The sequence below is a fragment of the Rhodnius prolixus genome, unplaced genomic scaffold (assembly GCF_049639745.1).
Source record: "Rhodnius prolixus isolate KJV_2025 unplaced genomic scaffold, Rpr scaffold_2, whole genome shotgun sequence".
Taxonomy (NCBI): Eukaryota; Metazoa; Arthropoda; class Insecta; order Hemiptera; family Reduviidae; genus Rhodnius; species Rhodnius prolixus.
In genome coordinates, this window is record NW_027411592.1 from 51,829,887 (window position 1) to 51,853,897 (window position 24,011).

Genomic DNA, 24,011 nt, shown 5'->3' on the forward strand with positions numbered 1-24,011 from the left:
ACTCAGCTAGCTCTTCTCACCACTATCCTCCTTCTTAAGAAAACAGAGAGAAAAAAAAAGGAAGAAAATAAAAGATCCAGATTTAATAAAGAAATATCTTCTTTTTTCTTGAAATAAAAGAAAAAACTATTTAGTACAAAAGAACTTTTTCTTTTAAGCCTAAATATCCTGCAAAATTGATAATCCAAACTCTTATTGCCCAAAATGTAGTTAGTCGTTTTTTAATACAACAAAACATTGCCCATCTAAAGATTATTCAAATGGGCTAAGACAGTTAATGAGTTGCTTTAAACCAAGAGATGTACCTTGCTAAGCTTCTCTAAGAAATTAAACATCATTCTGCACCAAACAAAAGAAGGAATCCAGAAAAAATTAATCAGAACATTGTACTGTTGTTGACAGTCTTCCTACACACATTTCTATCGCAATTCGTCTCTGAACGCTTGTCAATTAATTGCTTGCTTAATCATCGGTTATATAACCTAAGATTGAGCCGGGTAAAAAGTTAAGAAAGGTAAATTCACAACTGGTTCACTGGTGAAGGAGGAGGTCTGCAGGGCCGAAACGTCTCTATAGGCCCTAACACAATTGAAAAGGTGAATGAATTTACTTACCTTGGATCTCAGGTAAACTCGTTGAACGATACAACTGCGGAAATTAAAAGAAGAATCGCGGCGGCTAACAGGTGTTATTTTGGATTGCTGAAGTACATGAAAAGTAGGCTCCTTTCTAGGCAATCCAAATGAACTCTGAACAAAACCCTTAACCGCCCGGTACTTATATATGCTTCCCAGACTTGGACCTTAAGTAAGACAGATGAGAAGAATCTGCTCATTTTCGAGAGGAAGATCCTTCGGAGAATTTTTGGCCCAATAAAAGAGGGGTTAGTCTGGAGAATACGAAAGAATAGGGAGCTATACGACTTGTACGCCGAAGCGGATATTGTTAAAGTTGTTAAAGACAGGCAGGCTGAGCTGGGCAGGCCACCTAGCTAGGATGGAGGAACCTGAGATTCCAAGGAAAGTGTTAGAAGAGACTGTTCACCGAACAAGGGCTGGAAGGCTGAGGCTAAGGTGGGTAGATGGAGTGGCGGCTGACGTAAGATTTTTGGGAATTTCCAACTGGAAAGCATCCGCACAAGATAGAGCGGGATGGCGGATGCTCATTAGGGAGGCCAGGACTCGTCGCGAGTTGTAGCGCCGTAAGTAAGTAAGTAAATTCACAACTTTCCAAATAGACGGTGGTGGAGGGGGGAGTATAATGTTGACAGAGTTTGATGAGGAGGAAGTCAAGGGTTTAAGGCGTATCATAACAAGGAGGCTAAATAACAGGCACAAACCTGTCCTGGGTAGAACGTGAAAGAAGAAGAATACAAAATAATATTTATTATGACACCTTAAACGGACTAGATTTCACACAAAAAAAAAACCCTAAATAAGCTTAAAAAGTTATGAAAATAAAGAAAAATAGGATTATTTAAAGAAAACTGCGCGGCACGCTCTTACAAAAACTGGCTGGGCTGGAAAGGAATGCTAGACTCATTATGTTGGGTATACTAGCACACTAATGTACGATGGATTCGCCAACACAAAAGAGAAAACCTTGGTGAAATGGTCTATTTTGATCACACTAATGAAGACAGTAATGGCAATATGATCTCATAATGGTTGGAGTGTAAAAATAAGTATTTTGATACATATTTTGACTGATCCAAATAATTTATAATGTTTAAAAACAATACAAAATCTTATTGTTATGATAGATTATGAAAAATATCAACTGTACAATTCTAAAACTTTATATTTTTTTTGGTAAAGCTGATTAAATTGAAATAAAATTGTGCTGCATTCGGTTACACAGCGCTTTATAAAGAACGTAGCATCTCGCATACTTTTTTTTTTTGGCAATCAGTTAAATCCCCTGCAGATTTTCAGACGAACATTAAATAGTTGCGCTTTTTAAATTTTAGATATCCTTTTTAGTACAGCCACAAACTTAGAGTACAAACAAACAATACACTAAAAGAACATATTCATTCGCTACTTTAACATTATTTTATTTTTTGTGCTTAATGACTTAAAAACTCAAATTTAGATGATTTTTTTTAAAGACTCCATTGTATCCTATATTGTGAAGTAATGAAAGCAAATTATATTGCACTATTTAAATGATAAACAACACTTTACATAAAAATAATTTATGTTTTGCCGAAAGTACGCTCATAAATACATGATTGATAACACAGTTTTACACAGTTGTAGGCAATAAAACGGTAAGTAGGATTCACTGCCTCGTTATCTTTATTGTCTTGAAGAAACTACAAACAACGGTTATTACTTCGCACTCAAGGTTCTATTAAAATATTTCTATTTTTCAAAGCAGTGTTACTTTAAACAGAAGAAGTAACACGATGTAAAGTGGAGTTGGAAAACCACATCATACTTTATTGTAAGAGTTACATTACTATAATAGTAACTAATTTTCTATTGGAATGACGTTTAGGTAGAGAAAAGAATACATGTAACAGTAAGTTAAGGCTTATTCCATTCAAGTCGGGGCTTAACTTCCATTACTAATTAAATGTCGTCAGGTGGGTGTAAACCCTATTTTCTAATGATACATATCTATCCAACAATATAAATTACATGCACATAGCAGCTACTGCTATCTGTACCAAAATTTGAGAGAATACTCTGAAATGTTTATCAGACCTTTGACATTTAAAGAGAGTTAATTGCTAATTGTAGCTACAGGCTCTAGGATGAGTAATTTAATGCAAATTGAAATTTGGCTAGGTTTATATAAGGCGATATGAAACTTTAAAATAGTCCATAACCATGGTAACTTGTTTTTTTTTTTTTTCAAAAGTTGCTCAAATTAGCTCATTATATATATACCCATAAAAAACCTCGAGATTAGGATCATTCATGCCTATTCTTCATGCCATATATTCTGAATCGTAAAAAAAGGAGACAAAAAACAAACAGTTTAAAAGATTGAAATGATCCTAAGAATTGTTTCGAAACTTGTTCCTGCGAATAAGCAGTAGTTAACAGTGCTTACAGAACAAAAACTTACAGACTATAAACACTTGCAGAGCTGAAAAATGTGATCACTTTGCGTTCTTCTATTAAAAACAGAAAATCTTGATTTATTTCTAGTCGCCCTTTTCCTTTGAGTATCTTAGTACTAAGGGTTCCTTTTTTATTAAGATCCGGCAACATCTGAGTTCATTGGTCCCCAATGCGGAGCAGTCTCTTCACAGAGTTTTCTCGTTATACTATCCATCACCGGACAGTGGGCGTGGGAGATCCTAGGAAGAGAAAACCCGTTCTGGGACCTCTCAAGGGAGTACACTGTCCACTAGTTTCTTCATTCTCTCTCCAGCATATAGCAAATCTATTCAAAAAGTGTTTTTTTTTGTAACTAGAAAGTGACACAACTAAATGTTTATTTTACTTTATTTTAATATGATGTGAAGGTCAGACAGAAATTCCAATACCTTTTCTTGATTAAGCAATTCAATTCTTCTTCGATTTACTCAAGCCCCATATTACTCCAACCTTAGTAATGGCCTAAAAATTTCACTTATCAAGGACTTATTAACATCATCCTACAAGAAATTTATTCGCTTGCTTTCATCTTTCATTCCAGCCAAACCCATTCGACGTTTGAACGTTGCTGGCCGCGCGATTTCTTGCAAATAAGAAACAATAATTAGTTATTACTAAAGGGTCACCACAGGGCAATTACTCAACTCTTACCTCTGAGTTGTAAATTTCGAATCAAATTCAACAGAATAATCTCAGCTTATTTTCAGATAAGGAAGTTACTTCGCTAAGAAAAAATATTCTACAGTTTTTCTGATAAGTACTCACTCACAAGTGAATGCCGTAATACCCTAACCTCCTGCTTCTGACCGTACTCCTCGAAATGGTGTTCTCTCATCATCTGTTCCAACTCCAACTCTTCAGGTCGTCCAGGCCTCACTCTTCATTTTTACTGGAGGTGACCACATTAGAGTTTTCTTTTATCTTAGAAACGTCTATTATGAGAGATCTTCCTTCTTATTCTTTTAAGTCTAAACTCCTGAATATCGTCTTTCTTTACCGTTCGGAAATTCTGCAACGACGTCTAATCCATCTATCACCCTCTAGACTTTCCCTCTGGTTTTCTTTTTTTTCCAAGAGTCCTCCATCCCAAAGTGAACATACAGCAGACTGGAAGATTCTTTTATTTGTTTCTTTCCTAGCTGCACTCTGCTCCGCGGCACTTTGTCATACGTAATAGACCCTAAGAATTTAAACTGTTTCACAGGCTTAATAGTTTCTTTGGGAAACACTGTATCTATCCATTAAAAAAAAAAAAAAAAAAAAAAAAAAAATCTTTATAAATATATAATGTATATATTGTATATATATATACCAAACTCAGAATATACTTGTTATTCTAAACATGCTTGCAAGAAAATTGTTGGTGAATTTCTGATGTTGTTAGTTACTTTCATTTTTCAAGGATAGAAATATTTTTTCTTTTACGAGTTTGAATTGGAACAGATTCAATAATGTAGTAAAGGATCCCCTTCAATAGGCGATTATTAAATAAAGGTACAACATAAATAAAATCAGGCAGTGAACGTCACAAACATGAGCCCTAGAACGGCTTATACCAGTTGTAAAACAGCGCCTATATTTCATTAAACGAGCACCTGGTAAAAACATTATTTTCCGATAGGGATGTGAGGAAAAGAAAACTCGTTCAATAGTCTTTCAATGGAATAAAGATAAAGGAATAAAATATTGGGTGACAGGCAGAGGAGGAAAATAAAATCAGAATTAGAGGAAAAGAAAGAAAATTATATTAAAGAAAAGTTAACCAGTCAAACTTCAACGAATCTGCTGATAAATACATCATTACACACATCCAAGACACACATCATGATTTTTTTAACGTCAATATTTATCTGTTTCACTCCTCCCTGCTGACAAAATTATATATAGCTTTGGTTTTTAAACATTTTTAGTTCTTTAAAACTGTTAAAATAATTTTTTTTTTTTCAGAGGAGCTATAATAGATAACTACCTTTAAGTTAGGAGAATGTCGACAAAAATAGATAAGGAAGCTAATTACTTTCTTCACTACTTTACTGTTATACTTTTTCTTTTTTTTTTTTCTTTGCACATTAACTATTGCATTTCTTAGAGCTCTGAACGGTTTTTTTTAGATTGAAGACATTCGAGGTAAAAGACAAATTATTAATCCTTAGTTCTGCAAGGAAGGGCAGAGCCTCACTCAAAAAAGTTCTTTACATTCATCTCTTCACGGTTGACACGTAGTCTCAGGACTGCCCAAAGTAGCCTCAACTCACTCCTTGTCAACGTTCGTATAAATGTTCCAAAATATTAAAAATACTAATTACCTTTTCAAAGGGTCAATATAGGGTCCGTCAAAAAGAACGCTTTATTAAATCTACAGCAAGGCGAATCGCTTACATTTCCGCGCTGGTTTTACAGAAGCGTTCTTCTGAGATAGTGTTCAGCCATTTCTATCTCTGTCTACATCATACTCCCTCTGTTCGCCTTTCTTTGAAGCAAGGTGTTGATATTTAGGAAATGTTCTGAACGCAGTTTGCGAAGTCATTCACGCCTTCTTTGTAACCGGTTGATCAGAAGTGATCTGGAGAATAAAGAGCAGAGTAATGATTTCTAGAAGTAAGATAATTTTGCATGAAAGTTTGTAAAATAGGATAGGAAAACTTGTCACGAGGATAAATTTTTACAATATGTCCCATTTTCCATTCTTAGATGAGGTTATTTGTAATCGACGGAAGCTGAGTCGTTTGCTAGTCTATCTAAGCACGTTAGACCATATAAGAATGGCAAACGGGCATTTTACAGCGAACAATATCAACAGTATTAATGAAGGGAGAAGCAATCCTCATAAAGCTGAGCAGCAGATGGTAAGCACGCTTAAAAGAGAAAAAGACAAAGGAAAAAGAAAGAAAAAAGGTATTTTAGAGATAGATATGAATAGGTACAAAATATTTTCCTTATTTATTTCGTTTTTGAATCCTCTTAATTAAAAACAAAAAGCTGATTCAAAAATTCAAACAGATATCGAGGGATTTATTTTATTTTTAATGAATACAAATCCCTAAAGATTCCTTTTATCCTTGCTATAATCGGCTTCTTATAATTACCTTCCACATGAATTCAATTAAACCGGCCAAGCTTAAATTACAACCGGCGAATGGTATTCAAATAATTGATTCATTTTAAGTTTCCCTTCTCTATTCTATTCTTCAATTCAAATAGCGCAATAATTTTAAAATAATATTTCGGTTTTCCTGGTCAATTAAAGACGATTTTTTTTCCAGCGCCTTCAGAAAATAAAGAAACACTACACAGCTGACTATCAAGTGGAGTCAGCGAGACGGTAACATTAGTGAAGTCCAATTCTCTATGCCAAACTCACCATAGAAAAACACCAAATAACTATTATTTCCCCAGTTCTAGGTCCCTAGATAAATTGAGCATATGAGGTACGTTAAACGGTACCTAATATTAAAGAATTATACATATATATCAATAAACTTCTATTTACAGAGTATGTAGAAATACATACTGTATTCACTTGTACATTACAATATATTACAACATTCAGGATATTGTAACTGTTTTGAGGGAAATCAATCATGTACACAATTATATGCGCCCTACGACTTTAGCCTTGATCTCTTAACATTAACGAACGCCTACATAATACACTCTCGGAATCGCAGAATAGGTTTTAATCTAAAGGAAACCACCCATTCTACTCAGTGAATCAAGGTACTCCTTGATTATGGAGCACTCTGAATTTAACCAGAGATTGAGTACCCTGTTAAACTACTTCTACAGAAAAGCAATCAATAGTTTACAATCGGTCCAGTCAGAATTGTGTAATAACTAGAATCAGATATTTAGTGAACTAATACTTAATAGTGACACATAATTAAAGAATTTATAATTATTATGATTTGGTAAACTCTTGTTTAACAATAAATAAATTAAATTAAATCATTAACAATATGTAAATGTAATTAGAGAATTACTTCTGATATTTCTCTTCTTGTTCTTCTTCTTTTTAAAGTGATATATTTTCTAAATTTAAGAATTCGTTAAGATTCGAAAAGGCGAATTACCTTCGTAAAAGTAAAAAGAAAGAGGTAACAGAAGATATTTCCTGTAAAAATGTAGATGGATGCAATATACGATTTTAAGTAGACTAATGGTATGATAAAACTTTCCAGTAAGGCAGGCCAAAACGGAGAGATGGTTTACTAAAGTAAGAAAATAAGTAATGCATTATGTTATTATTGAACAATCACAGAATTAAATCAAATAATGTTTGACAATTAAAAAAGAAATACTATTTTACATCTTGTCGGACAATTTTAAACTAAAAAGTACTATCTAATAAGGTAATAAAAAAGCCTACTTATTTTACTTACAACCCATACAGTAAGTATTGCTCAAAAAGGAAAGTTATTTATTGAATGATGTAATGAAATGCTACATAGAAAGAGAACTTTTAACAATTACCTAAATAAAGTGGAAGATTCAGAGCCGATAATAGTTGGCACGGTAACAGAAACTAAGCACACACCAAACATCCATATATTTATATGTGTTCAATTTCCTAATCTAAGATTAATGGAAAAGAAAAGCTTGCCAAACATCTTCTATATCTTAAATTGATTTATCAATTGTATTTTTGTGGAAGTTAACATAATTTACAGCCTCGATATTTCAGTTAAAGTTCAAATTATTCATATCAATTTATTTTCAACATATGTAAGTTGGAGTTTGGTTTTTAAAATTTCTTTAGGGGTTAATAAAAATTAATAAGACATTTTATCAAGTTTTTGAATATTCCTCAATCAAGTAGACGTCCGGCAGAAACAATTACATAATTTTAAATTTTGAATAAAGGGCCCATGAAAGTGGTAATCATTTCTCAACGTGTATATTTTCTTTGCTGCAGTTGAATCTACATTGTGCATTTACTATTGAAGTATTGAAGAAATATGTTTAAAAATAAAGTTGTTTCATCTGCTTAGGATCAATATATATATTTACTATATTCCCTAGAACCCTCCAAACTTCTTATAATCTAGGATGTTCCATTATTGGAATAGGTAGGAAGGACGTTGCAGGGAAGAGTGTACAAGGCACTAAGGAGCAGCTAGCCTCTAAACTACCAGCTATCCTCTCTACTTAGTATTTCCCTAGGGCGCCTCGACTTAGATGGTTGGATGACATAGAGGAAAACCTCCTTCAGGTTGGTTAAATGGCGCCTTAAGGCCGCAGATCGGAAAAAATGGAGGGAACTTATTTAGGAGGTCCCTCTAAGGTCTGTTGCACCGAGTAGTTAGTGAGGTGCCCCTGGAGATGAGAGAAGGAGTATCATTCTTAACTGCTGACTCCTCCGCTATTCTTGGCACATCTCTAGCATACCTGAGTTGTTTCTTATTTGATCGCTTTGTAAAATAACCTGCTAACATAATTGTTCATGATTTTAAAAGAATAATTGCAACATTAATAGTAGGTTGTTAAAAATAGATTAATAATTTATAATGATTTATACTAATTATTTTTTACTTCCAGTTTTTATGTTGACACAAGAGAGTTACGTAACCGAGAAAATAATATAACCATTAGATGGGTGAAATATAAGATAAAAACCCTATTCACTCAAGATTGACACATTAGATGGGAGTAAAGGAGAATGTAAGTGTCCGTAACATGCTGTCCAAGAGAATGGAATGATGAAGCACTCTATGGGTGCGGCGTCTAATGGCGGCGGCAGCAGTCTCAACTTGATTGGAGATAATCACTTTTTGTGAAAACTGTAGAAACAGTGTTGTGAGAACTCCAGCAGTTGGGTAAATACCAGAGAGAATGCATGAGCGCGATACCTGACACTCTTCCTCACACAAACAATACCACCACCAAAACAAAGAAAAGTATTTCTTATACCAAAAGATAATTTTCCATCATAAATAAGGAAAAAAACAAGCCACAAAATCAAAAAAGATTAAACACTAGTTAAGTCATTTAATATGATAAGTATATAAAACAAATATTCAGAGAAAGAAACTATGAAAATCTTCATGAAAATCGCACTTAAGAACACTTCATTTTCTTCAAATTTCGAATTGTAGCAACTCATTTAATTCTTACTGAATTACATAAATGAGAGAACCATTTCTATTTACATGATAAATTACAAACATACGACATCAAACCAACAACCCCTCTCCTAGAGCAGTCCTAAAGTTCATTTTCTTGGAATAAAAGTTTAGTACATGAGTCAAATAAGGATGCCAAGTTTTAAGTAAATCATTGAGTCACCTTCGAGAAAATATTTTATTAACTTTTTTAAAAATCATTTATTAATTTATATATGACAAGTAAAAATGTGATATTAGAATAAAATGACGTGAATGACATTTGAAGAAGAATCCTGTTCATGGCGTTGGAATTAGGGAAGATGATCACGACGTCACTGGAATGGGTAAGCTTTAGTTTGGAAGTTGTTGTAGAAGTGAATTGTGATGATGGTTTAAGGATAATTGAAGAATCTTTGATTGCAGAATAGATCGGACACGAAGGGAATAGTTACGATAATTATTCAGGTATTTATTGAAGATATAATAAGGAGTAATGGTGACTTTTCGAAGGATTTTGGATTGTAAGGATTGGATTTCGTAGAGGTTGGAATGCTTTTCGGAAAACCACAACTCTAATCCGTAGGTCCATGTATAGGTTGCAACAAAGTTTTGTACAAAGTAAGTTTGTTTTGTAAAGTAAGTTTATATCGTTTGTCGAATAGTCTAGCTAGCCAATGAAATCGTCTGTTAGTCTCCATTCTTTTCAGTCTGGTGCAAGGATTCCAAGTTTTGACACATGTCAATTTCCTAATTAGGTACAGATAGAAAGAGATCGCTGGTAATAATAGTTTGCCGAGTTGGTAACAAACGATGGCAGCAATAAATGAGAGCACAGATTCGTAAAGCAAAGGACACTTGTTTAAGTCCAGATTTGATGTCCTTAGTTCTTCGCCTTCCTAAGAGGTTCTAATGCCTTTTAGCCGGTCACCACCGAGTGCAACTGTAAAGAGAGAAACACTGGCTACGCACTAAAAACGCTAACACTATCACAATAAACCTCAGATGTTAATGCCCCTTAAATTAAAACAAGAAAAGATGTGATTTTTGAATTAAAGTGGGCAATGTAACGAGGAAGAAGTAAACAAAAGATTGGAACAGAAAGATTGTCACTAATGATGACTCCAAGAGAATGAAAGGACAAAGTTTGTAATGACAGAAATAAAATTTAAATTAGCAGACAGAGCGCGGTCATTAATGGGTAAAAACTAAAATTGAATTATAGTTGTATCTGAAATGATTGACAATATACAAGGCTTTATCTTTTTTATTTTCAGGGAAATTCATTCTAGGGATTTTGCCGAAGCTGAAATCATCATTTTGGATGCTGAGCTCCATAGAAAAAAAATCCCTAAATTTTACAGCAGTAAAATTGAATTTGTAATTAAAATTCTCATCCTGAAGAAAAGGTAAAAGAGACATACCTATCGGTTTATTTTTATTTAAATTGAAATCAATCGCCTCTAATAATAACTCTCAAGGAAAAAATTGAAATTAGGGATATATAATAAAAGTTCACTTGTAAAATAAATAATGTAAGAAAATGTGTATCCTATTTATTTTGCAAAAAAAGGCTCTTGCAGAATTCTGTAAACTTTCCTTGGGTACTTAAATTTAAAAAAAGTCCACAAAGAAGAGAATGGATTCGCACCAACGTCTGCCTACTGCCGGCAGCGGTTAGTGTTTTCTCCCTCACGGCCACGCCCATAATCCTACGTAATCAACTATATTACCAATACTGCCACATTGTGCTAAAGGTCACAACGAGCGAGTGGAAAATATAGAAATGAAATAAATTTCTATCGTATTGTTTTTTTTTATAGATGGTAATACCCTATTAACTTTTAGCAAATTAATTTACTTCTAGTTGAACTAGTACCTCAGCGATTTTATTTTAATAAATCAGTGATTTCAATTTGCCTTAAAATTTATTTAAACTAAATTGTTTTTTAGCATCATCGACCATCGTCCATTATTCTCATTCTAATTTCTTATACGGCTGCATTGCGGACTATTTTACGTAACTTGTGCTGATTTTGAAAATTAAAGTTTTCAAGAGAAGTAAATGTTTTAAATGACCAAATCGAAGTAGTTTATTTGCCGCAATTCAAAAAAGGAAAATCGCACCAAAATTAAAGTTGGATATTTCATTAGGTGCCAATAGAGGACGATCAAATCGCTCAAGCGGGAAGGACTTCTTTCGTTATTTCAGTTTTTGGATATTTTCTCAAAACTTTTAGTTTTTTTTTATCAATTTTAATTTCTCATTTGTCCGGAAGAAGGCTCAGGAGATTAGATGACGTCTATAACTTATTTTTTTAATTCAACTTATTTTCAACCATTATGTAGAACATCATCTCCTACAATCTATACAGGATACACTTTTAATCAAAAATTAACCCCTAAAAAACAATTGTATCCAAAAATGAGTTGATTTGTTGCACAAATAAATTGAAAAACAAGCCTCAATCCTTATCAAAAGAAGAGGTAACCTTTCTTCAGTATTGATTCCTTTTTTTCAATGTGCTTTAAAGTGTACAAAACACTCATCAACAGTGTAATGCTTAAGATCAGAATGCTCCGATAAAGTGCTTCGAACCTTTTGAGAGAGGCCATTTACTCGATGATTCTTAGGGCAACAATTTCAGTAACGGTAGGTCGACCTTATTTCACTATCTTCAAGGACCATAAGTGTACACCCTCTGCAATTATAGGGGGTTACAGTGTGCTCCATTCTTACCCCATACTGCCAATCAGTTTTTAGGGAGAGATTCTTCCCTTTTACTTGTTTTTTTTTTTCTTCAAATATCTGGTACCAAGTGCTTTATCACTATTGATGCCACTCAAAGTGTTTATTGCATTTATGCAGCGCCTTGTCCTCAAGTATGAACTCATTAAATAAAAAATCCGAAATAGGTACCGCGACATGCCGCTAAAGTTCTGAAAAAGTGGAAATGCAATAAAGGATAAGTAAACATAAAAACAATGGCGCATTTGCTTTATTACTAGTATTATTGTTGTTGTATATGACATTATTAATAAATTACGTTGGTATTCCGCATTAGATAATTCATTTAGCAGAACACTTTGGTATTACACATGGTAAAACACCCGAACTTTCCTTCCAAACTAATCATGAGTAACATCCAGACTATCCAATATTCAGATTAAACAGGAAAAGAACTCTTGATTTGAAATGCGATGATTACAAACCGATTTAACTAATAAAATGAAACTTTGTCTTGAAGAGGTATGAATGTAGAAAATTATGATTTCACCTCCTGATTAAATGCTAGCAATTTCTTCTTTTTTTCCGAGTTAAACTAGTGTGAACTTTCTCATACTACTTTCCTCTAAGTTCTAACTCACAGAATTTCTCCTAATTCCTAAACGTTTGACTCATACTTAATTCGAATATCTTTAGCTCAATCCACCTCTAAATCTATCAATCCGCCTTTTCTATTTTTAATCCATCCACCTGGGGAAAACGTTTCCAATAGAAACTTTGATTAAAGCATTATTAATTAAAGGTTCATCATATAGTTGTATTTAATGGTCCTTATATCATGTACAACATTTCAAATTACTTTATATTTAATTTATAATTTAAAGATGTAACACTATCGAACATTTTAATAAATTAAAAAACCAAAAGTAATATTTGGTGGATCAACTTTGGCCCAAACATTGTAAACAACCGGGTGGCACCTATTCGAAATATTTACTTTAAAGAATACGTTATTTTCCGTGTTATTCAATCACTGACCAGGATAGACATACTTACAGACACTACACATACATACAAGGAGTTTCATGAATAAAAAAGAAATAGATTAAAAAATTTCTTATTTGGCTACTCGTATGTTGTAAGTAGATATGAAATTTTATTAAATTAATGTAGAAAATAAATACTTATCTTGTCATTTTTCAGATGAGAAATAATTAAGTAAAGGAACAAAACACAATAAAAGTTTAGCGGAGTTGAAATAAGGGAGGGAGTACAGAGAAGTTGGAGAACACAAGGTGTGGCGGAGTGGAAGAAGGTTCTCAGCCGGCATTGGGGTTGCAAAAACTTTATTAACTTCAAGAAATATATGAACCTCAACTCTGTCCGGTTAAGATTGTAATACTTAAAGCAAGAGTGGATAGACTTTCCAAATGTCCGGAAGCTTAGTTGATACCTTAGATATCTTAAGTCTGTAGTCTACAAATATTACTATCAAGTTGATTACTTTAAGATTGGTGGAAGTTCTCCTTTAACTTTAAAAGAGGAAAACTTTTGAAAACTGAAACATTAGGTTTCAGCAGCCATGTTTCACGTGAAGAAAATTTAATTATAAAACAATTAATGCAAAAGTAATTCTGAACTTACAGCCAGCCAACAGTCTTTCCAATTGCAAATCTTCTGTCTTCTTCCGTCAATCTGGTTACATCAAATCAGCTGAGAGCTGGTTGCTCTCCTAACATCTCGTCCACATAACCAGCAGGTCTGTGAGTGCTCATTTTGAAAAAGATGGCCGGATGGTCTACTGTAAATAGCCTTGGACGATGAAACTTAGCGTCCCCTTAAACATGCAGATCTAACTGGCGGCACAAAGCGATATCTGAACAATGGTCGGAACAATGGTCAACTAATGAGTTGACAGGTGAACTGCTGAACCTCAACCACAAACCCCCCAATTCCCACAAAGAGAACACCCACTACAATTATAGGGGTTTTACAATGTGCTCCATTCATGCTCCATACCGCCAGTCAGTTTTTAGGGAGAGATTCCTTTTACTTGGTTTTCTTCTTCAGGCAATTGAAAGGTCTCATCTCATGAGATATGTGGTTGCTTCATGGAATTATATGAAAATAATTCTGCTATCCTTGAATTTCCAACATTTTATTTTATAAGAAAATTTGCTACCTTCTTAAAGAAGGGTTTCTCATTTTATTTTTAAAAAACCAAACCCAGACGGTTTTTCGATGTAATGAACTGACTGACTCTTCTAGAGAAGAGCTCATGATAGATCATGAGATCACGAAGTCAGTAGCGCTTCAGCTTTGCTAAGATATCTAAAGGAAGGGTCATGCTGTACGGACTGTCAGTAATGAAATTTGGTGTAACAGAATTGTACTAGGGTCAAGGATAAATTGTTTCTGTAGGAGCGAGAAGGTATACAAAATTTGCACGACCAACAACAAGCCAGCTGGTCTGAGGATTAGCCGCAAGACATGGACTTGTTATAAGCGTTCATGTACTATTAGCAACAGCTGGCTCGAAAGGTCTAGAGGCAGGTGCCTAAGTAAATTGCTTTACTACAGGCAAGTACGAGGGTCGTACACAGGGTTTTGGAAAGTATTGACTCTGGAATGGGCAGCCAATGCTACCCTGTACTACACAATGCGAGAGTAACTAGGGCATATCCCCTAATTTTACAAAGTCGCTGTTGTATTTAACCAGCCTCGAATGAGAAACAGTGTAAATATTTCTTAAGTCACCAATATTTTGAATGTCAATTAGTTTTTTTTTTTTTATTTTAAGTCAATGTTTAGCATTGAATTTTTAGAGCTTTGTACCATAGAACAGTAATACGGCATTAAATCAATAATTTAATGAGTAACATAAGTTATAAAAAAAGAAGAAGCTTTTTGTGCTAAATTCTATAAATGTTGCAAGTGTTGGAAAGACGATTTGTGTAAGCAGCAAATCAAAACAATATGACAGCATTCCAAATGAACTACTTTTCCTCAAATTTATTGTTTTTATAATAAGAATAAAACTAGTAGTTTGCTATAAAATAAAAAATAAATAAAATAAAATAAGTTGTAGCTGATATCACATATTATTTACTTAGAAGAAACAGCATTAGAGAAGTTTTTTTTTAACAAATATACTCTTCCATATATTTATAAATTTGTGGAAGAGTTTATGTATGGAAAAGAGGCGAAAAATAAGTTCATGTAAAAAGGTACAATCCATATTGTTGTCCCAATAGATACTTCATGGAAAGGAGAGCCTGCCCTACTCGTGCACAACTACATTCAACTCCAGCAATAGAAGGATGAGATGAAGAAAAAAAGTTTCTATGGGACCACCAACACAACATGTCTACTAACATGTTTTACACTACAATCTCATTGGTCCATTTCGTTCACATTTATCGCTCTTGCACACGTGAGATTCCTTTAGTTTCACCTCTTCACTCTAAACGACATCCTTGTGCAAACGCTCCCTAAGGGTATTTGACCTTATAACAACACTATACAAAATGATGGTTTTTCTTTATTTTTAATATTATCCTTAGTAGTGTTATTGGAAATTATTTTATCCAAGAATAGCTGGTTAACCGCAAGCGGAGAAATGGTTCAAAAAGTTATAAATTTTAAAAATCCAATTTTCTGTTATACCAAGAATGTTATTACTATTAGTGTATACGTAGTGAGATAGAGTTAAATAACTTCGTCTTATTTCCCCCCCAAAAAAATGTTAATTTAGGCAGTTAGTTCACGCAGATCTCAGCTGTTGGCCAACCAGTAACAAATAAATGAGCATTAATATTAACATTGACATCACTATCAAAACCTTAAAACTCCTTCCCGCAACCACTGCAATTGGCTGGCAATCTAAAGTGCTGATTAGGGGCCAGAAAAGTAACTACTGACGGTATCATTTAATGTGACATATCAAAACGTTTTTACCTTTTTTCCAGTTTCTTACCAGGGAGAAGGAAACTCTTATCCTTTTATAACAGATTGGTCCGTGTGAAGATTAGATTCATTATGTGAAAAAAAGAAGTAAAACAACTATATAAAGTTAGATATTAAAGAAAATGATCCAGATTTAAAGTAAACTTAATAAAATATAAATTATGATTTAATGTATTAAAATCATACTCGTAATTATAAAACTGCGACAGCGTCTTCCTCCTAATTATAACAAAAAACGGTTGAGACATTGATAGTGACTTTCTTACTATGACTAAAGATTAAAATAGGTGGCTGATAATCTGCACACCAATCAAATCTCGACTCAGACAAATTTCCAGATCAGGCATTTTTATAGCTACTCAGAATCCGTATTTTATGTAAATTGCATTATTTAGATTAACAATCATAAATTCTATCGTTCATTGTCAATCATCAACATTCAAGAGTATGTTGTATTGACAACGTCCATAATATAAATTGATTGATTCCCGCTAGTTCAAGTGAATTTCATTCAATATTTATCTGTCACACTCTTTTAATTATGAAAATTCTGTAGAACTTTTCATTTAATCGTTAATTACTGAGATTACAAATTGCTAAAACTGGTAACCAAAACTTGTTTTTACATTCATTCGTCCTTCTTTTACTACATGAATTTTTTAAGTGCAAACTTATTAAAGAAACCTAACATGAAAAATAAATACACACAAAACCATAACTCCAGCACACAACTATTTCAGCTATGGAAAGCTAACATTCCTCGACAGTAAACTGAAAAAGTTCCTGTCTAAAGCTTTAAAAGTACAGAAATCGACTGACTAGTAGAGAGGACATGCATCAGAAACTTCTCATAACTAGAAATGGATATTAGACGTTAAAAATCACTTTATTTTAGTGAAACTAGGCCGGAATTCCGACTTTTTCCAGTGTTTTTAGAACATATATTATGAAGTAAGGACGACCCAGTCTGTAACATCCAGCCCTGCTCTAGTTACCGGTTATTTGAGTTTAAAAATCACTTAGTTCTGTGAACCTAGGCCGAAATTCCGACTTTTTCCACTGTTTTTTGAACTTATATTATGAAGTAAGGACGACCCAGTCTCTAACATCCACCCCTGGTCTAGTTAACGGTTATTTGACTTTAAAAATCACTTCGTTTTGTGAACCTCGGCAGGAATTCCGACTTTTTCCAGTGTTTTTAGAACTTATATTACGAAGTAAGGACGACCCAGTCTCTAACATCCACCCCTGGTCTAGTTAACGGTTATTTGACTTTAAAAATCACTTCGTTTAGTGAACCTCGGCAGGAATTCCGACTTTTTCCAGTGTTTTTAGAACTTATATTATGAAGTAAGGACGACCCAGTCTGTAACATCCAACCCTGCTCTAGTTACCGGTTATTTGAGTTTAAAAATCACTTAGTTCTGTGAACCTAGGCCGGAATTCCGACTTTTTCCAGTGTTTTTAGAACTTATATTATGAAGTAAGGACGACCCAGTCTGTAACATCCAACCCTGCTCTAGTTACCGGTTATTTGAGTTTAAAAATCACTTAGTTCTGTGAACCTAGGCCGGAATTCCGACTTTTTCCACTGTTTTTTGAACTTATATTATGAATTAAGGATGACCCAGTCTGTAACATCCACCCCTCCTCTAGTTAACGGTTATTTGAGTTTAAAAATAATTTTATTTTAGTGAAACTAGGCCGGAATTCCGACTTTTTCCAGTGTTTTTAGAACTTATATTATGAAGTAAGGACGACCCAGTCTGTAACATCCACCCCTCCTCTAATTAACGGTTATTTGAGTTTAAAAATCACTAGCTCAATTCTTCTTTTGAATATGAGTATGAGAAAACAAAAACAATCTATTTCCTAATGGTGCCAATTTAAAATTTTAATTGATAAACTTTTCTCAAACTTAAGCGCTTTTATAGTATTACAAGTTTAATTGGTTTAAAAGTTTTAAACATTTCATTAGGAAAAAATTCTTTAAATCGTGGGCTTTCTGTAACGTTAGGCTTTTCTTACAAAATACTAACCCAATGCATCGAGTGGTTCTTCCAATTACTTGCCCACTGCTCAGTTTACAAACTTCTAAGAGAGAAACAAATTAGCTATAACTGTGGGAATTTGAGAAAATTCTGCGGTTTGCGCTATATATAGTTATTTAATTTTTTTAGTTTAGAATAACCTCAAATTTTTCTTGTGAAAATTCCAGTTCAGGGAAGTAAAATGATCATGATTAACAAGAACATTTTTACCAATTATTCTCCTTAGGCCGATATAACAAATATCACGACGGGTATTTTGAAGAAAGACTCAAAATTTAGTAAAAAAGAAAGTATTAAAAACTTAATGAATTAAAGTTAAATCCTCAGCCACCTAAAAGATCTATTATGGTTCTTTAAAGAGCAGTGTTAGTGCCATCGGAAGCTCAAGTTTACCAGTGGGTTCGCTAAACAGAAAATATTGCGCATATAACTAACTATTCCTGGATTGGGTGACTGAATGGAGTGTCAGAGTAAATTTTTATTCGCACAGTTAGGCTTCAATACCTATCAAGATCCCTGAAGTAGGGTTAGTCCTCTTTCACACCATCATAGAAGGAGCAAGTCAGAAACGAAAGACGGGAATCCAAGAAAAAGAGAGAAAAGAACAGTTCAATTCGCTGTCGATAATACGCTGAGTTCGCTAAACAGTGACAATAGTTCTACGCTTACCGTTTTCCTATTCGCTACCCGTACTTCAGGCTCCACAAGAAGACCATTTTCTTACCACTTAATTATCACATTGTTATCAATTTACATTTTTTAATACTCTTCTAATAATTCCATCTTTAATCATTTATAAACCACAATTCTCTCGGTCCTATATTAATATAAAATACAATCTCTGATTTTTTACTAGTTAAATATTTTTAATTCAAACAAACTCCGTATTTTTAGTTATAGAACCTCTCACATCTCAGTGACCCTACAAAAAATGATACAGTTTTTCTCACTGTAACGCTGAGAAATAATAGGAATGAAAACTCTATGATAATTTACAATTTTCTTGGATTGAACTGTACAAAAAAAATAATAATACCGAGATTTTCTGTTTGGTAAGGTAACTGTTGGTACATTCAGTTTTCAATCACAGAATTTCCCTTCAAAAGATTGAGTTTGTTGACGCTCAGTTTTGTTGGTGCTGGAAAGTGGACTCGGAGATAGCGACAATAACCCGAATATATATTATCTAATCATCATACAGATTGCTTTGATATTCTCCTAACTGCATCATCTAATGTGACATTAAAATTTTGAATGTCATTGGAACATTGGATAAACTAGATGTTCACCAATATCGTGTACTTTGCGGGATAAGAGGCGAGATAGCAAAATCCACTTTTATTTAGCTGCTAATAATGTTGACATTTGAAGGGCATGGAACACTGAGTTGATTTTAGTAGTAATCTGGTGAAGAAACTGCAAGAAATTTGCATACATGCAGAACCATCTTGCAGATTATTGTTTCACTGCTGAACATTACTGTATATAATCATCTTCAAATATCAAAATCTCCATCTCGGTGTAGGATTGAGCACCTAAGTCAATTTACAGATACCTAAATTTGGAATTGGATTATATTGAATCAAAAGTGAAAGATTCAAGGAAATTTACTTAATACCTTTCAGGCAATAAACGTCATAGAAAACACTGCCATAAACAAAGAGACCAGTATTAAGAAAAACCGAATAGCTAACTCGATTGCAAAAAAAATATCGATAAATTTCTATGTTCATGTATATTTCAAATGTTTGTATTGAAGTTTTTTTTTTGTTTTTTTTTAATTCAATAGTCCAACGTTTTTCTTTCTTTTCAAGTGGCGGCGCTTTAATGAGATGCTGGTCTACTTTCGTTGACGCTTACAATAAGGGGAAAAAAGAGCCAATTGGATAGATAAACAGGTGGCGAAGATGGTCTCTGGCCCTTTCTTCTTGCTCGCAAGAGGAACTCAATAAAAAGGGTAAACTTTACAAAGTAAAGTTTCTCCAATCCCTTTTTTTTATACATCCCATTTCATGACGAGAATAAAATAGAACTTCTAGACGACGGGTTTTAGCTCATTAAGGCGGATACTTATCGTTAAATGACAATCTAACAGTAATTTTTGGTAGCAGTTTCCGAATATTGGCTGTCGTTTATTGTCAACACTATCTAAAAGATTAAGATTTTAAATCCAATAATTTTGTCCACAGCTTTTCATGTTCATTTATCCAGGAGTCAATTATCCGAGAAGCAAAACCTGTTAGAATAGATCGTTATTGAAAAGTGAAAGAGATCTTTTCTAACATCCATCTGCAAGAAAGGTAAAAACCATCTTCTAAAAACAACCACAACCCTTGATTGAAAGTGCAAGAGGTTCCGATGGCAGCTTTCGCGAGCGCAACAAGTTGCACTTGATTGGGTGCCAAAGGTCATGAAAAATAAAGTTGCTGACCCACTAGCTAGAAATGCGTTGGGTACTGTATGTATTTACAACCTTATAACTAGGCGTCATAAAATTTAGTACAAGAATTCGCCCAAAAGATTCGGGGTGCTTGATAATCAGAATTGGATAGCCAAGTTTGATAAAGGAGAATTCGTCAGTCTAAGCCTCTAACTGATATGCTTTGCGAAGTGCACCCGGGTCCTTCTACCAGTGTCGAGCCTCGTTGAGTTTGTAAGCAGTCGTGACATGGTGAACAGTCGGTAAATTTTATATTATATGTAGATAATTATATTGAAAACTGAATACATTTTTATTGCTGGACTCAGATATTTTCTAAGGATTTTCCTACCTAGTGCCCGCACGTTATTTCGCCAAAAAATAAGGTCATATTCCTGCCCTAGGAATAAATATGGACCCCGTGCGTACGTCTCCTTAAGTAACGACTTTAGGGAGAACACGACAAACAGTGGTAAACAATTCTAGGGATTAAATACATTAAAAGCTAATGCCAAAAATTGTGCAATACTAGTGCCGAGAAGATTTCTAGGCAAGAACCAGATTTGAGGGATGAGTTGCCTGCATATTGTGCACAGAAGGCTCAGGAAGGTTTCAATGATTTGCTGAAACTTCCTAAGGAATTTAAATACTAGAATTTCGTTTCATGAACAAACGTCCGAGTTCAAAAAAGGTATGTATTAACGAGTTTTATCAGGAACCACAATAAAAATATTTTCTACAAATGAGCGAAATTACAATGAACGAAAGACAAATAATTAATTCGAGATTCAAGTATTGATTTTTTAAACATTTTTAAAAGCGCCTCCTTTAAATTACACTTTTAAAATGTGCCGCTATTTAAGTCAAACAGCGATAATATGTCCTATTGTTCAATAAATAGTTGGAACAGTTATTACTTCTCCAGTGGGTTTCCAATAAATAAAGAATTGGTGGAATTTCAAAACTATACAGTACCATAATATATCACTCAATATAGGGTCATCCTGAATATTGGGTAATAAATTCAGTCGCTTTCTCTCATTCTGTCAGTCTATCTATCTATCTTTTTTCTCAGACAGCATCCCTATTGAAGGAAAATTTATTTTCCAAATACTTTTAACATAATACATTTAATGTTTATGCTAAATACATTAGATGAGATCAATTTTAAAATGAGTCCTTCATCAAGGGGTAAGTTTTCCTTTGCTGTAGGTTAACACGATCTTTTCTGTACGATTATTTTTAGCTTTTAGTATTTTAAAAGTATTTTAGCTCAAGGCAAGCAATTAATAAATCGTAACATCACAAACATTTTGCTTTACTATACGAGTAGTTATTATAGTTCTTGAATGCAACAAACAAATCGCTTACTAGTATTTAATTCAAATACTAGATTTGTTCTTTTCAAGTGCTAACAAACTATAGATCCAGCAATCGAAACTATTGACAACTACGATAAATTGTAAGACTTAATACAGTTAGCGCAATGTTTCGCCATAAGTAAGTAAAGTAGTAAAATAATTGCCTATTTTTGCAGGCCGGCTTTACGTCCAACTACCAATTAGGTGTCGTGGACGGAGGCGACTAGCAAACATACTTTACTAGTATGTTCTTGTACACCTTTATATTGATGTCCTTAATGGACGGAAACTTGAAACTGTGGTATTTGTTTCACCATAAAAATCGACGTTTTAGAAGTTTGATTTGGACTGAACTTCAAAACACAAAAAATTTGTTTTAAGCATATCATATTCTAGATATCAGGTATAGGAAGACTAGATTTTTTTTTAATCGAATTAAATGCTTGCACAAAGTGCAAATTCAAATAAAATTCTCAAAAAAAACTTTTCCCTAAGTCGTAGGATCTAGGCCACTGATTGGGCCAAAAACCAAAGTTAGTAGCTAACCTTAACTGCCATCAAACTCTCACATTCAGACTTCACAATAGTTAAAATGGAATCTTAACAGTCTCGTCTAGTACTTTTACAAAATCTTCTGTCCATATCTCAGCCTCGAATCTTTTTACAAACATTTACCAGCATTGATAAAGATAGAAGTTTGACCCAATTGGTCTATACATCAATATTAATTAATGATTTCCTAATTGGTCTTTGTAAAATGCCGCCTAGTAGCCTATACAAAAATATATCTATACTTAATTTTTCCCATGTTTCCATTTATAATACATAGCGACCCTTTCTATATCCGGCCAGCCCTTCCATAAAAAGAAGAGAAATAGCCTCTCTTTCGTCCAGTTGATAAGTCGCGCAGTTAATTGTTAATTTATCTGAATATATCTTCGAAATACATTATAAATAGGAACTACCTCCGCAGTTTTGTCCCACTCCATACAGCTCTCCTCTCTCCTGAAAAGCGAAGATAATAGATTTCACAAAACTAGAAATGGATTAAATGAAAAAGCGGATAATATAATTGAGGCTACGATCTTATGGTTAATTGTAATACAAAAATACCTGCAGAAAATTTAGTGCTAGGGTCAATAATACAGCCGATTATATGAGAATAGGAATCGATTTCAATAAAAAGCTGTTTTATGAAACAGTTATGTAATTATGATTATGTAAGTTTTTTTTCTGTACAAGGTCATGGTCTAATAGTGTTTGGCAATGTTTAAAACTTTTGTTTGGAAACTCACATGACTTTCAAAGTTTTAATTTACAAATTTTCTTCAAAAACCGAACATTTGAGTCTTTGTTAATACTTCACAGAAGAACCTACCCGTCCTCTTCCCAATTCCGCTCTTAATCAAATTTTCTGGGAATAACTATGCAAATTAAAGGAAATGGTTAGAGCAGGTTTCGAGCAAATCTCAAAACACTGAAAAACCACAGAGAAAAATGGCTTTAGGTCAGTTCTGGAGGGAAGGTTGCCCAATAATGTTATAATACGAGTATAATAATAACTTCAGTAAGGGTAAGGATTAAAATGGATAGAATTGATCAAGTTTAAATATGACTCAAATGTTTGGAGTTTGAAGAACCTTGAGAAAACCAGAATACAAAGTCGTGAAAACGTTCACATTGGACATTCTGGGACTAAAACCACAGCCTAAGCATTAAAGAAAAGTGTAATGGTTTATTGGTAGACGAGGGGGAAAAAAAACTAGGAAAATAATGTTATTATTTCGTCAAAATTTTATGACACTTAAGATGGTCCAGCCCAGATGCTTCAAGTGACAGAATAACCTACATCGATTAAGACAGCAAAGCGGTAGACGGCAGTGTGAACGCAGAAAGTTGGTTAAGATCTGAAAGGGGATGCAGGATAGGATAAAGGAATTGTCCTTTGTAGATAGTAATACTTGAACTCGCTAGGCTAAGTTTACATAATCAACTAGTCAAACTCAAACTGCCTGTGTTGTTATCAAAATTACTTACACTACTCGAGTGTGGGTGCAGTAACTTTAAGTACTAGGAAGTCACACTCTTGTCAACAAGTATAGTAAACCTGCCTCTCCAGCTAACACTCATTTAGTCAAGCCTTTGATCGTGTAATGTTATAATTATTATTGAATTTTCATGAATAGTCTTGCCGACTGAAAGAATTTAATATATTTTAAATAAACCGTTCAGAGTTTTAAAACTCTAATTAAAATTTAATGAATAGTATTAATGG

At 33.7% G+C, this 24,011-nt stretch overlaps 1 protein-coding gene across 3 annotated transcripts in view; it reads right to left on the reverse strand.

The window, feature by feature from the left end:
• The window catches only part of LOC141449938 (cyclic nucleotide-gated cation channel subunit A-like), a 223,382-nt gene that overhangs the window by 79,097 nt on the left and 120,274 nt on the right, over positions 1 to 24,011 (reverse strand). The window contains exons 8-13 of one of the 3 annotated variants that reach the window (XM_074119903.1): positions 23,774 to 23,931; positions 13,584 to 22,741; positions 11,811 to 12,151; positions 5,493 to 5,676; positions 3,503 to 4,347; positions 3,079 to 3,399 (exon numbers count right to left, since the gene is read on the reverse strand). The exons of 1 other annotated variant lie outside the window; for it this stretch is intronic. The gene's annotated coding sequence lies outside the window, so the exon portion shown is untranslated. Of the gene's footprint in view, positions 1 to 3,078; positions 3,400 to 3,502; positions 4,348 to 5,492; positions 5,677 to 11,810; positions 12,152 to 13,583; positions 22,742 to 23,773; positions 23,932 to 24,011 lie in introns of those variants that run through there. One more of the 3 variants, XM_074119904.1, reaches the window with a different exon arrangement.